Source organism: Dermacentor variabilis, unplaced genomic scaffold (assembly GCF_050947875.1).
Source record: "Dermacentor variabilis isolate Ectoservices unplaced genomic scaffold, ASM5094787v1 scaffold_26, whole genome shotgun sequence".
In the NCBI taxonomy this organism is placed as follows: Eukaryota; Metazoa; Arthropoda; class Arachnida; order Ixodida; family Ixodidae; genus Dermacentor; species Dermacentor variabilis.
In genome coordinates this window covers 572,606-584,488 of record NW_027460434.1, presented here as the reverse complement: position 1 = coordinate 584,488, position 11,883 = coordinate 572,606, and the positions used below count along the sequence as shown (strand labels likewise).

Here is an 11,883-nt window from a genome sequence, read left to right as displayed (position 1 = left end):
CACTATGTTTGACCGGTCTCGTTGGGTCTGACGGCGGCGACGGCTGTTTCGGCGAGTGTCGGCGGTGCGTCTGTCTTCTTGCAACTTCTCTGGCGAAGTCAACGCAGGCTTGGCCCCGTGCCGAGTGTTTCTTCGTTGCCTTCAACTGTGTTGTGTAGTGATCACTATCCCTGTGAGTGCCAACGAGATCTATCGACGCAGCTCGTGCGGCGTGTGCTCCCGCTGCAATTTGTCACATTCGCGACCACGTGCGGCGTGCTTGCGCCCGAGCTGTGCGTCTTGCGGATCGTGCGACGTAGTTTGACTTGCTCACTTCAAATCGAGGCAAGAACAGCTTCTCAACGTAATGTGCGACTACGGTTGATCACCGTTGATTATCACAAGTGCATATATGTCGTGTCTGGCTGTGACGTGTCCTGAATCTGAGAAAACATGCCTCGTTGCTTTGTGACTAGTTGCCGAAGTGGCTACGATTCGACAAAATCCACGGCTGAAAAAAGACATTCTTTTTAAGCCACCCGCTGACGAGGTCCGCCTTCAACAGTGGCGACGGGCTATACCCAGATCGGATAAGGAGCTATCCAGCTCATGCGCCGTTTGCGACCTCCACTTTCACGAGGAAGATATTGCGAAGGACTTCATTCACAAAGTTCATGGTGACGTAGTTGTCATACCGCGTGACAAGTGGGCTCTTCAGGAAGATGCCGGGCCGCGCATTTTTCCCAATTGCCCTAAATACTTGTCGAAGCCAGCGCGAAAACGCAAGGCTCCAACCTTGCGTGCACCGCCTCGGCCTAAGCGTCAGAAAGGACAAAAAAAGAACGACAAAGAGGCTTCTACGTCGAACTTCTGCGTTTCTAGGGAAAGCAGTGCTGACATTGACAGCAATGTTGTGCAGGAGAACAACATACAGCTTTTCAATGAGTTGTGTGGCATGGCACCAGCAGGCCAACAGTTGCAGGATTGGTTACTTGAGGTGGTTGGCACTACAATCGTGGTGTACAAGCTGGTAATGAGAGAAGACCTTCCAGCAATCGACAGGGCTGTGTTAGTGTCGAGAGACATGACCGCCTCTGTCAGTGCCAAGGGGCAACGTGTGCAATCGGCTGTGTATGCTTCTGATGCGAGCATTGAACTGAAATCATGTGACGACCTAAAGTTGCTACTTTCTTGTATTGAAAGGCTGAATTTTTGTGAAGGTTGCCCTGCTGATAATTACCCCTGTGTCTTGTCATCAGCTGTTGCCATTAAAAATGGTGAAACATGGCATCGCAAATCATGCACAATTCTGTCTCTAACTGCAACATGCCACGAATGCCGGAGTTTGCACAAGCTCTTTTCACGGCGTGGCAAGACAAGCAACAGGCTGAAATATAGGAGCATTAAAGTGAAATCCCTGTGTCGAAAGGCATTAAGAGCAACTATGCAGAGAGAAAAGATGAAGAAAGAAGTAACCACCATGAAAAGAAAACTTCAGAATGTTACAGAAGAGAGAGTGGAACGTGCACTTGACATTCTTCCAGATAAACAGCAGCTCGCTTTCAGGACTGCTTTTCAGGCAGCAAAGGCAAAATCGAAAAATGGGAGGCGGTACACAGAAGAGTGGTTAATTACATGCCTTCTGCTGCAGATTTCAAGCCCAAAAGCTTACAAACTGTTATCTGATATGCAGCTTCTGCCACTTCCTACAAGAGCACGCCTTCGTCAGATTATTAGTGGCATTCCTTGCAGGTACGGTTTCAATGAGGTATCGCTAAAGAGTATCCGAGAGCATTTTCGTGAGAAGAGCCGCCTCAGAAGGTGCGGTGTTCTATTGCTCGATGAGGTAAAGCTCAAGCAATCTGTTGCTTTCAGCAAAACCTCATACAAGATGGATGGCTTTGTTGATTATGGCGATGTGATGAATGTCACCACCGACCAACTTGCTGACCACGCACTGGTGTTGATGTTTGTTCCGCTTTTTGAGAACTGGGTTCAACCCATAGCATCTTTTGCCACAAGAGGTGCGGCACCTGGACGGATCCTTGCACAGATCCTGTTAGGTGCTGTGCTGCAGCTTCACAAGCATAATGCTTCAGTGCTTGTCGTAAGTGATGGAGCAGGTAATAACCGCTCAATGTGGACGAACCTGGGAATATCGGGAAACATGATATCGCCATGCAACAGCATCGAGCAACCCTGGGAGCCTTCACAGAAGATCTTCTTTATCTGACGTTCGACACATAGTCAAATGCATCAGAAATCATTTGAAAAAGCACACCTATGGAATGGTAAGAAGAAATATGTGCACTTAGTTGCAATGGAGCTCAGAAAACTGTTTGACTTTTTCAGGCTGGAGATCATCAGATTAACTTTGCACATTATGTGGTGCTGTATGAATCCGAAAAGAGCAAACATACGAGAGTTGTACCAAAACTGACCAGAGCGCATGTTGCCCCGGACAACCTCCAGAAGATGAGCGTTCGACTTGCTACACAGGTACTGTGAAATACAACGCTTAGTATTTTTGGTTATTTTTTAACTAATTTATAAATGCACTTTTTTTCACCTATTCAGCCGTGGAACAGGTATTGGCATCCGCGTATACAGAGAAGCCGGTGCTGAAGGCATGATGGGTTCTGAGGGAACAGAAGCATTCACCAAATTGCTTAATGACCTGTTTGATGCTTTGAACATAAAGCTACCTGAAAGAGGTATTAAAAGGCACTCGAAGGAAATACAGGCAAACCAAAGTGTCTTTTCATGCATATTGATGCTTATTTACTGACATTTTACTTCATTCTTTCAGGTCATCAAAGACTTCTTGGAAATGTTGAATGTCACAGAAAAGAACGCCATGGAGAAAGGTCTCAAGCTCTTTGCGTCTCAACTGACCACGGAGTCTTGCGTGTTACTTTGTTGTCAACGCTTGACATCATCGAGTTCTTACTGGATCAGGGTGCACACTATGTTTTGACGGCAAAGTTGAACCAGGACCCCCTTGAGGTGATAATGTGATCGGTGCTGCTTTATGAGTGTTGAAGTGATGAAGTTGCTTGTGGCCTAACAAACCATGTGTCTTTTCCAGCGCCACTTCGGACTTGTCCGTTCCTTCGGAGGGGATGAATCTTACCCTACTGTGGTCAATTTCACCCAAATATTTCACCTTCTGAGTTTGTACACACCGATAAAAACTGCTTTGCGTGGGAGTGTGCAAGGTGTGCCGGGGAATGTGCTTGTCAATGTACAGGACACACTGAGGAGGACGAGAGAGTTTTACCGTGCCAAACATGCGTCCTTGCGTGAACGCATAGGAGAAAAGCTACTGGAGATGACAGAAACCGCCAGGAACCCTGGAGAGCAGGACGACGATCACTCCTACTTCAAAGGGGAAGTGGACGATGCTATTGTCTACTACTTGAGTGGGTATGTTGTGCACAAATTTGAAAAGCACACATCATGCCTTCTGTGCTTAGAAGACATAAGCAGTCCAGTGCCCGTTGTTTGCCGTGATGCATATCTGACGGCGTATAGAAGTTTCAAGGAAGGCTGCATGAAACATCCTACAGCTAAGTTTTTGAGTGTGATGATACTTGTCAATGATGTAGTTTCTGTCACGTTAGATGAGGCTGGTGCCTGCGAAAACATTTTCTGGAAGGTACTAGAACAGCTCGATAAGTGCAGCCTTGCTCGCTTGGGCTGTGCAGATCATATGCCATCATTCACATGCCAGATATTGAACTTTGTCATTGTGACAAGGATGCACTTTTTCTCCAGAGATTTTGACCATCGGTTACAAAGCAAGGAAAAGGTGGCTATAGCAAACAAAAAAGCGCGTCTCTTGTAACTCTGGCTCTTGAAAAATGGTTCCCAGTTGATTTTTATTGCATTGATTCAATAAATTGTTTCCAATTTGGCTTTTGTTCTCGTCATTTTTAGCGTTTTATAGTCTTAAGAACGGCGAGCTTTCACTGAAGTAGTTGAGTATCTTGCATTTAACAAACGCGTATCCGAGCATTAAGTGTTCTGGAACAAAAGGGTGGTTCTAAGCTTTAGGTTTCAGTATTTTCGGCGGCATCAGATACCTATTTTACGTGGCTCACCGCTAACATGTGATTTTATGCAAAACTGAATTAAAAAGAACAGGAAACCGATGAATTCCACAGCTCAATAGATAGGAGTCCCGTGCAGCAGTAGCTAGGTTCAGGCATCTCAGTAGCACCTCTGCCGGGTGGCATCGCTCTAATGGCTCAAACGATATTCTAGTAGCGAAGTGTAAATAACGTTTGCTCACTATCTCGAAAATAACTCCCATTACACATAACTAACTGCGTAAATTGCGTTGAACGCAGCGCGCAGGCTCCGTAACGATGATGCGACCGGCCCAATGTAAAGTCCCTTGATAATTTGAAAGTAACGACACTCTTTGAACTCTGCCGCCGCCGCGCGACCTCCTCGCCTCCTCCTCGCCCCTTGTGCGTTCCCCCCGCGGTAACCAATTTTGCCCCCGTTTTTCTGCACGCCGATTGGTCTCCCTGCCGTTGCCCTTGGAAACGCGCGGATCTTGAGTTTTGCTTGTGTTTTTCTTTTTCGTTCGTGCCATTTTCCTCCTGAGCACGGCTGGCTCGGCGCTTTAGCTCAGCGTAGCGAAGGTTATACGCCGTGTTTCCTGCTCTCTGTGCTAGCGCTATGCCGGGCTCATCCTCCTTCATGCACTTTAATCCACTATATTCGTCCTTAATGCACTTCAACGCACCTTCATCCACCTTCATCAACCTTAATCCAACCTTGTCCTCCTTTATGCACCTTAATCCACTTTCATCAAATTTAATCCGCCTTAACGCTCCTTAATACACCCGAATTCATCTTAATCCAATCACTAATCAATCATTACTTTGCTAATCATTAATCATCTCCTATGAACGGCTGCACATGCTTTGGTTCGCTTCCCGCCTTCCGTCGGTCAAGTGATATTTTCAGTAGCTCACAACGGGACCTTGAAACAGAGGTCTAAGGCTTTCGCTTAATAAACCACGCGCAAAGGGATGTGTCACAAGCAATACTAGATCAGACGCACGAAGTAAAGCATCTGATCATGAGGCAGAAAAATTGTCTGGAGTATAGAAGTCGCCCCAAAGCTCCCTTTACATCGGTATACCCCGTTCATACGGCTTCAAGAAAAAACCAACCTCCTCATAAACGTTGCCTTCAGCATTATCGATGCTGTTATTAGCATTTCTCAAAATTTTTAAGGCCAGTAGGGCGCGCAACTGGCCCAAAAGAACACGCCTCCATAGAATCCTGCGGCCCGTCCGCGGGAGCCCAGGAGGAAAAGCGTGCCGTGCGGGTGAGGAGAATCGAGGAGGAAAGCGCGTGAGGAGGAGAGTGTCGCTACTTTCAAATTATCAAGGGGCTTTAGGCCAATGGTGTCAGAAGCGCCATCTCGCGAGCGGGAACCGAAGGGGGCCACATTTGCCGCCGCATCACGGCGGAGTTTGCAAACTGAAAGAAGTATTCTAGTAACGGTGGTACGTGCCACATGGCTCTGCACTGCGCATGCCCGGCAGTCGCCAAGCAACGGAGACACGTGCTCCGCGATCGCGGCCGGAAGCGCGTGCGTCTATTTGTCGTACAAAAATCCATCACGTGACCTGATCGTAGGTGCCTAGGGACAGCATCGTTTAGGGATTTTTGAGAAAGCGCGATGCTGGCGCCGAGCGACGCCGTGGCGTGTTCGTCCTCGGCGTGATCGTTCTCTGGACCGCGCGTTGTTCAACATTGCTCATGTGATTGTACGTGCGTTGCTTGTGTGTTGGTTGTAGGTTCTGCGTTACTTGGCGGAAAGCCGCGAGTAGTGGTGGTGTGGCAGTGCGGCTTTCGCCTCGGTGAGCTCTGGCAGTAGAGAATCTGCGTTGTGTGACCCGTGCTTCCTTGACATTTGAAATGTGGAAGTGGCCTAGCGCCACGGCAGCGAAGTTCTGCGAACCGCGATGTGGCGTCGCCGTGTCCCACTTTGCTTAACGGACATCGAGGGATGTGCTGCTCGCTGCAAGTCATGTAAATGCAACTGCGTCGACCGCCCACTCTTCAGTGCTGAATGTGTGTTAGGTGTGCTGTGCTTGAAACGAGTGGTTCAGCCGTGCAGCGGGGGGTGGTGGAGGAGCAGAGCGGCTTAGGGTCTCCATTTGCACGTTCACAGATATGTGCTCCCGTTTTGGTCCCATTAGGGCTTTCGCTGGATTGTGGTGTGCTCCTTGCCTAGTATGAAGTTTACGATGCTAACACACAGCATGTTCACGTTTTTCTGTGCTATATGTCATTTGCATGACGACCGAGTTGAAAACAAGGCATATGTCTCTCTTGTTTCCGTTTGTGTGTTATAAATTACTTCCTATTGTGGAAGTTCTGCAAGTCTTATTACGCAAGGAGTACGAACGTAAACATATAAACATATTTCTGTGTGTGTGAAATTTTGAATTACCCATAATAGCCTTTACGACTGATAAGTGGGCTACACAGCCTGTGTGAATCAGCTACCTTTTGTTGCGAGTCTTGCGACGCTCTTCCATGTGGTAGACTGATGCATGGTGCGCGTTTATTTCTGTACTGTTGTAAAAACCATTTGTTTATTCACTCAATACAAATGTACTGCTTCTTCGCCGCAGTACATTTTAGTTACGCGGTAAAGGATACTAAAAGTGGGAGGGGGCCGCTATCACCCAGCATAGTATGTCCACTCAGGCGACCTGAGAGGCGGCGGTTGCGTGAGTGTGTAATTATAGGGTATAATTAAAGAACTCTTTTTATGTCCAGTGACAGTGGCCCCTATCCACTTTTAGTATGCTTCACCGCAGTACATAGGTGCATTGCAAAAAGGTAATCTTAAAAAGCTCAATTATGCAATATTTCTTTCGTAGCTTGCTACACCGCAATACAGAGGTGGAAATAAGCATCGTGCAGTAAAGCATACTAAGAGTGGAAAGGGCACATAGGTTTGCTCATTATTTTCAATTGTGATATAATTTGTAAGTGCATCTGTGCTCTTGGTAAGCTTAATTGACAATTCTTGTACATTTAACCTCCCTGCCTTTCTCTCATTTGCATCTCTCTCTCTCTCTCTTTGTACATTACAAATTCAAATTGCAGGGAAGCTTACTAAGGCACATTCGCCATATTGTAACGCATTATTCATCTTCAATGCAGGAGCACAATGCGGATTCATGCCTATGCTTCCGGCTGGACTGCACATGATCTTTGAGAATTGACTCGTTGTTCATAAGTGCACTGGTACTTTACTCTAAACTGGAGGGCTGAAGTTTATAAGGAAGCACAATTTTTATCAAGGGAACAAGATGTTGCCAAGATGGTTGCAGCACAGCTTTTTTTTTCTTCCAGGCACCTTTTCTATTAGAAGCTTCCATTGCAGTGTTTCGAGCCTCTTTGAGCCAGGACATAGTGTATATAAAAGCGGACACCGATTGGGAACATCACCTGTGCTCTCTGCAGTAAGCTGTGCGCAGGATAAGTTCATGCCTACCTATAGAAAAAATGTAGCATGACCAGACAAAATAAAAGGGAGTGGGCTGCAGCAATACTAGGTGTTAAATGGTGCCTTATCCTTTCCCTTCAGTTTTCTGTTTCGTGCTTTTTATTATGGAGCCTCCATAGTAACCACACGAGTGCTGAACTTGAGCTTGTTGGTTTCAGATCTGATGGTTGTTACTAACAGAACAGTGTGATAAACGAACAATGGCTTGGAGGCATCCGGTCACCTTGCTTGTCTCATGGTGTCGCTTCGTGAGCACCATGAGCCTCCAAACCAACTCGGAAGGGATGTTTCTTGCAATCGCTTCTGAACTGTATTGCCACCAAACCAACAATGCTCTCAATGACAACTTTTGGACAGTAGAATGCTTGCACCCAGCAAAGTCTAAGAAAAAAGCATTCAGGATGTGCCAAGTGGGCGTTTTGAAGCTGGCAGCATTGCTGAAGGGGCTTTGCCTATCCGCCCTCTTTATGGATGCACAAGGATGATTTCTCCTTTCAGAAGGATTGTTTCAGAGGTGTCGCAGGGCAACAGTGTTGGGTGTTTAGTAGCAGATAAGCTTGCCTTTGGCCACTGTCAATAATCTGTTTCTTCTCCAGTGCCCCTGTGAAGTGCCTACTTTTTGGACACAATGTGCTCTCCATGCATGCATGCATTTTTAGCTTGTAAAGATGTCTATTACCCCTTGCCTCAAGCCAGTCCTTGCTGATGTCAACCAAGAAGGCAGTGGGGAGTATGGCGATGCATGCTTACAAAGCACTGCTGATACCAGTGAAACCAGATTAGTGGAGCTGCCGTTTTTTTGTCCACTCCATCTTCATCAGTTACAATCAGCAGTTCTTTGTCCAAACAGAAGGTATATGTAGTTGGTCATGCATAGCCTGCGCACTAATATTTGTTGGCGTGTTACAAGAGACGTGCCTGAGAACTTTAGCAGTGTCTATATGCAAAAACCTTCTGATGTGTTGGTGACTTCCTTCTCTTTATCACAGTTTGCCTGATGAAGCCAGCAACCTGATCAATTAGATGTTCAAAAGGCTTCCCACTAGTTTTCCCAGCGTCTCCTTTACGAGTGTGCTGCTCATAGATATCTGTTTTCTTGACCTTGAACTGCACTTCAACCATGGCCACACCTGCTGAACCTATGTATGCGATCAGAAAAGTGCTATACATCACGTTGCTCCAAACTCATGACGTGCTAGAAGGCCTTGAGGAACACCCTCATTAATTTCCGTCCTCATCATACTGTATGAAGCTTCGCATGACAAGAGCGACAATTAACATCTGCTAGTTTTTCAGTGCTATTCCTGTCCAGCTTGCTGAAAGCTATCCTGAGTGTCTCAAAAGCAAAACTGCTGCCGGACAAGAAGTGCATAAAGCAAGGGTAGCTATAACCATATATGTCACACAAAATGAAGAAGGCCACCGAGTGTACAGGCGGTTTAATTCATATCCAACAAGCTTGGTTCTCTCTTTGCAAGTGAGTAAACCCAACTTGCCCCAAAGACATGGCCTGTGACAAACTATGGGCCAGATGCTTTGTCCCCTGCAAAGCTGAAGATGTGTACAAGATCCTGACACCCGCAGTGGCTTCTACACTGGGCAAACAGGCTACTATAAGAACGACTGCCTCAACTAATATGCTAATAACATGAAAATGGGCAGAAATTTGGCTATTCATTGGACCCAACTGCAGGTGCAAGCCAGTCTTCCGCCAGATGCGTGTTGTTCACAGGAACTGGAGCTATACAAATGCAGATAAAAACAATGATGTTTGAAAGCAGGAGAGTTGAACTATATTCAGCACAAACAGTGCTACTTGCAGTGCTGGTAACTTATAGCTACAATTCATGGCTGCCCCTCCATGCAAAGGCACTATTCTTGAATTATTAACTTCTATTTATGGTGGCCATATATTGCAAGTACATATCATCCACATTGTGTGCAATATGGTTAAATGATGTCAACTGTGATAGCCATTCCTAATCTGAGATAAAACAAAACAACTAATATAGGCAATAAATTGTAATTCAAAAAGACAACCAGTGCACAGGATAAGTGACAGACTTCCTTTTATTTAACTAAAGTCACATGTGTGTCACATGTCAACAGCAGTGGGTAGCAAACTTGCAAGCTTGGGTGACAGAGGCAAAACTTAGCGAAATGCTACACTCATATTCAAATGTAAAGCGGCCTACGACACAAAAAACGACATTATATTGTACTGAATGAAAGGGCAAGACTCCATCCAAGAACACACTATGGCACCACATAATTGACATGGTGTAAAAGATGTTAACATGCCCTCTCCATAAAAAAAGAAACACTTAAAACATGCCTTAAGAGGCAATGTGCAGAGTCTGAAAGCAAGGAAAAACAACCCAAAAAAAAGTTTCGCTAAGTCTTTCAATGATTAAAATTGTCAAACTGTCTTGTCACTTCTTAATGAATCTGCACAGCTGAAAAGCATGAAAAGAAAGCCCAATAGCAGGGCCACAGAAAATGTCACCAAATGAGTAAACCTTGCTTACCAAGGATACTGGTTTAGTTGTCCGACTCTGCACAATAATTGTGTATGAGCTTTTCTTGTTTAGAATGGTTTAGCAGATAGCGGAAAAAATGGACATGAGAGCACCAGGTGCATGCATAGTCGATGCACAAAAGCCACTGTCTTCTCACTTTTTTTTCTCTACTACTATTCACGAATATTTAAGTGCCTTAATAGCACTGCTAACATCCTACTGCAAAACACAAGATTGGGCAAGTTGTGGCATAACGAAAATTGGAGTTTCACTCATACTGTGAAAGTGATGCACTGGCATGTGTTCACTTCAAATTGCAAGTCAGTAATCTCCTTTAAAGAAGTAAAATAAGTACGAGTCGTACTTATTTGTGGGAGTTGTGCCTCCCAGTGTTGAAGTGGAAAGACTAGTTTTCTTCCTCCTCTTTCACATCCAGACTTGGTCACTGGTCTCCAGAAAAACAACCCTTTAGCTTCTTACTGCTGAAATAATTTGGTTTTCTCAAATTTATATTTGAGCTACCCATTGCTAGGTCTCGCGCTCTGCCCCATCAACCAGCCCCATCCAGTAAATCTGAGAAGCCAAGCACTAGAAGATTAATAAAGCAGATGCACCCAATCACTGTCATTACATGTAAGAAGCAAAAATAACATAGGACTGCCTTCACAAGTGGGGAAAGTAATGAATAAGAATTTGAAGGCGTGGATGCCAGCTCTATATACAGTACGCAGACATTGAACAGGTGTTAGCCAAACATGGCACCTGTTGGCTAGATCGTACTCTCCAGGATCAGTATTCGCCACGACTGTACCTTCAGCAGAGTGGCTGAAATGTAGAATTGTGGACTGCCAATCTTTTGATCATATGTTTGAATCCACGCATCACAATGAGAACTTTATCTGCAATATTCTAGCAATAAATTTGGGAATTAGAGTGACAACACCAGTAGACATGAGAACCAGGGGAGTTGGACCATAGCAGCTATTGGTGTAAAAAAGACTGGCATAAGAAGAATTGAGATGTGCACGCTACATGCCTTTGTTCGGTAGTGTTCCACTACTTTGGTGCTACAGTTAATGATCTCGAATGAGTTCAAGGAGCAAGAATTTAGTCCAGAAAAAAATATTACGCTTAACAGCTGTATCTAGTTGTATCATTTGTCTATGCCGCTTTATATAACCCTGTCCACACTGCTAGGAAGGGAAGCGTACCAGAGGGCGGCAGAAAGTTGGGTGGGCGGATGAGATTAAGAAATTTGCAGGGACAACATGGCCACAATTAGTACATGACCGGGGTAGTTGGAAAAGTATGGGAGATTCCTTTGCGCTGCAGTGGGCGTAACCAGACTGATGATGATGATGTCCACACTTACCTAAAGCACATGAGTGGCATCCTAAAAAAAATTGAGCTTTTGATATTGCTTTGGAGAAAATTAATCTGTTTCAGCCCAACAGTATGTATACATACTGCGCATACCTGCATTCGGTGGACCTTATCACCAACTGTTAAGTCACCTTCTTACCTCATCACCGAATCACTCCTGCAACCAAGTGTGCTGGTCCGGGTTTTACCTGCATTTCCACCTGTGCAGTTGGTAAAAGTCTTTGGCTGTTTACTGTAACTTCATATTCAACATATGGTTACATAAGAGGCTTTGGCAACAATAATGCCTGGGCAGGTTTCACGAAAGGCCACCAGTACCTGCTCATTGCAGACTGTGCTCAACATCCTTCTTGGTTGGACTGTGACTAAGAACCCATACATCTTTCCTCCGAAGCGGCTGGCATTGGCGATAGTTTGATGCAGAAAGAGGCTATTGTGGCACATGTCAACCTT

The 11,883-nt window shown here is 45.4% G+C and overlaps 1 pseudogene; it reads left to right on the top strand.

Annotated features, from left to right (window-relative positions):
* Window positions 1–432: 432 nt before the first annotated feature.
* On the top strand, window positions 433–3,847 carry LOC142568648 (uncharacterized; annotated as a pseudogene).
* The last annotated feature ends 8,036 nt before the right edge of the window (window positions 3,848–11,883 follow it).